This window comes from Mus caroli, chromosome 4 (assembly GCF_900094665.2).
Source record: "Mus caroli chromosome 4, CAROLI_EIJ_v1.1, whole genome shotgun sequence".
Taxonomy (NCBI): Eukaryota; Metazoa; Chordata; class Mammalia; order Rodentia; family Muridae; genus Mus; species Mus caroli.
The window spans coordinates 84,067,682-84,071,443 of NC_034573.1; positions in this window are offsets into that span (position 1 = coordinate 84,067,682).

Here is a 3,762-nt window from a genome sequence, read left to right on the forward strand (position 1 = left end):
AATTCCTGAGGTAATGGAGATGGGGATGGTATGTAGAGCTCCGAGGAGGCGGAGAGATTAACTTGAGTTTACCCAGCTCCTTTGACTATGCAGCCTGTAGGAAATGACAAAGCACTTTTAGGCTGAGTGCTGCTGGAGCCTACAGATTTAGTTTTAAAAAGCGAACAAAGCATCATGGTCAAGCTGATGCAATAATTTTGCAATCCAGTGAGCTGTTAGGCTCGAGAAAAGGAAGGCATTAGCTAAATGCAATCTGGAATGGACACATTAATTGGCAAAGCTGCTATCCCTAAACACGAATAAAGAACTGGATGATTTTTAACTCAGAGAGATGTTAGTCCAAGCTAAAAATCTGTAGACTGCACAGCTTTAAAAAAATAGAAGCAAGTCACACTAGGAATAACAGGGTAGTAAAGGAAGGGAGGAAAGATTTAAAATGATTAAAAGAAAAAAAAAGAACTACTTGATTTAATGTATGTAGATGAAAGCTGTGGACCATTGCTTCCCATGAGACCTCACAGCGGATTGCCACTGATGGCAAGTCTCAGAAAACTGAGGACAAACTTGCAGCTGGGTCCCTGGCTGGCTCTGCCTCTAACAGCCTTTCTCAGTGGGATGGCAGGATTAGGGGAGGAGCTGATGGCATAATGGAAACTGTGCTTGCCTAGGCTGACTGTGCTCCTGATCTGAACCCTAGTATTGGGGTGACAGCTGCTTTTTAACCTGTGAGCAGCAAGTGGGAGAGCAGCATGCCAATTGCTTGTGCATATTCAGCCGACACATATTGACAGTCAAGAAGAAGGCAGTTCACACGTGTGCTACCCTTCCTAAAGAGTATATGAAATATTCAGTCAAAGACTTGGAGGGTTTCAAGAACCCACTGTGAATTCTCTATGACTGAGCTGAGTTCTTTTAAAATATATCCACGATCAGTGAATTATGATAATTCTTGGGTAAGGGATGGCTGTAGAAAAGATATTGAACATTACATATGCAATTCACATATGTACCTCAGAGGAAGACTGTCAAGTTTTAGGAGTACTGTAGTAGTACATGAGACTGAAATTGGCTAAGATTTGTTAAAATTCAGAATGGATGCCAGGAAAGAAAGAAAATGGGAAGGGGGAGAATATTTTTTAGGATGAAAACTTTCTGAAATTGTAGAGTAAAATAAGGTATGATGCCATTAAAAAAAGATGCCAGCATGTTACATTTTAGGTAAAAGAAGCTGATTAGAGATCTATGTGTACTGACTTTTATCCTAAATATTTAAGATGTGCATAGCATTGAATTTATACTATGTTTATATCAAGGAGTTATTTTTTGCTTAAATAATACATCTTTGTTGTTTGGTTTTGCAATTAAAGGACACCATCATTTATACTGCATAAAATATTTGACAAAACTGTGGAATTTGGATAGTAATCCAAATCTTAATCAACCTACCGTCTGTTAGGATCTTAATTGTTATCTATATAATCATGCGACCTTCAAATTTGTCATATTTTCTATTCTTTATGGAAACATAGTAAATTGAATGCTATCATTTCCTTTTCTTACATGGCTTTATCATATCAAATGGAGTTTGCTAATCTTGCTCAATGGCTGACAATCCATATCGATGGAATAAAGAACATGCCTCATCAATACATATAGAAAAAATTAAACATTGATTTATAACTTTAAAAATCTTCAAGCAAACTAGGAATAGAAAGGAGCTTTCACAGTCATATGAAAAGTGTGGATATAAAACCTACTATTGCTATCACAGTTATTGATGGCAGGCTAACTGCTCCCCATGATTACGAGTCAGGGATATCTACTATCCTATTCAGCATACCAGGTATCCAAGACTAAATAATATAGCAATTAAAAGGAACAAAAGGAATACAGATTGAAATGGAAGAACAGAATTGTTTTTATTTGTGGACAAGATTGTAGAGATTTTTTTTTTCAAATCTCAAAATATGTATTTAAAAACCTAAGAGATATTTTAGATATTGCTTTGTTTAATATTCTGATCTTTTGTTTAGTTTTTGTACACATGACCTGTCTATTGGTGAGAGTGGGGTATTGGAGTCACCTTCTATCATTGTGTTGGGGTTAATCTGTGGGATTTTTTTTTCATCAAGAAGTATTTTTGAAATGAAATTTGGTACATCTTCCTTTTGGGATATTGTATTTTTGATGATGAAGAAGAGACCCTACTCATCAATTTTGACTATTTGTGGTTTGAAGTCTATTTTGTTGGATAGTAAAATAGGGATACTCATCTTTTTCCTACAAGTTCATTTGTTTAGAATATTTTCTCAACTATACCCACTTCTTTAAAGGAAGTATCCATTGTTGGTGGTGAGGTGTGTTTTTTGAAAGCAGGATAAACATGGGTCCTGTGTTCTAATATTCTAGATTTTTTCCTTTTATGGAGAAATATAGACCATTAATATTCAGTGTTATTATTGAAAGATATGTGTTAAATCTTAACATTGTGTTGACTTTATGATGCTTTCTTAGGCTTCTATTAATTAGCTATTCTGGTATTATTTATTTATTACTTGTGACCTCTTCTATGTGTTTGTCCTTTTCAAGCTGAAATATTCCTTCCAGTATTCTGTGTAGAGTTGCTTGGTTCCAAATTCATTTAATCTTAGAAGGTTTTTATTTCCCCTTCATTTTAATAGATGTTTTGCAGGATTAATAATCTTGATTGACAGTTATGATTTTCACAACTTGTAATACATATTTCCAGACCCTCCTGGCCTTAAAACTTTCCGCCAAATAATTATGTTATTATGAATAAAATGTTGTTATTATTATGGGCCTCTATTTATAAGTGATTTGACTTTTATCTATTGAAGGTTTCAATGTCCTTCCTTTCTTTTGTACTTCTAGTATTTTAAAAACAATATGGAGGAATACCGAAGGGGTGAGAAGCACCTGAAAAAATGTTCAACATCCTTAATCATCAGAGTAATGCAAATCAAAACAACCCTGAGATTCCACCTCACACCAGTCAGAATGGCTAAGATAAAAAATTCAGGTGACAGCAGATGCTGGCAAGGATGTGGAGAAAGAGGAACACTCCTCCATTGTTGGTGGAAATGCAGCTTGTACAACCACTCTGGAAATCAGTCTGGCAGTTCCTCAGAAAATTGAACATAGTACTATCAGAATATCCAGCAATACCTCTCCTGGGCATATACCCAGAAGACGTTCCAACTGGTAATAAGGACACATGCTCCACTATGTTCATAGCAGTCTTATTTATAATAGCCAGAAGCTGGAAAGAACCCAGATGTTCCTCAACAGAGGAATGGATACAGAAAATGTGGTACATTTACACAATGGAGTACCACTCAGCTATTAAAAACAATGAATTTATGAAATTCTTGGGAAAATGGATATATCTGGAGGATATCATCCTGAGTGAGGTAACCCAATCACAAAAGAAGTCATTTGATATGCACTCACTGATAAGCGGATATTAGCCCAGAAACTTAGAATATCCAAGATACAATTAGCAAAACACAAGAAAATCAAGAAGAAGGAAGACCAAAGTGTGGATACTTCATTCTTCCTTAGAATAGGGAACAAAACACCCATGGAAGGAGTTACAGAGACAAAGTTTAGAGATAAGATGAAAGGATGGACCATCCAGAGACTACTCCACCCGGGGATCCATCCCATAATCAGCCACTAAACCTAGACACTATTGCATATGCCAGCAAGATTTTGCTGAAAGGACCCTGATATAGCTGTCTC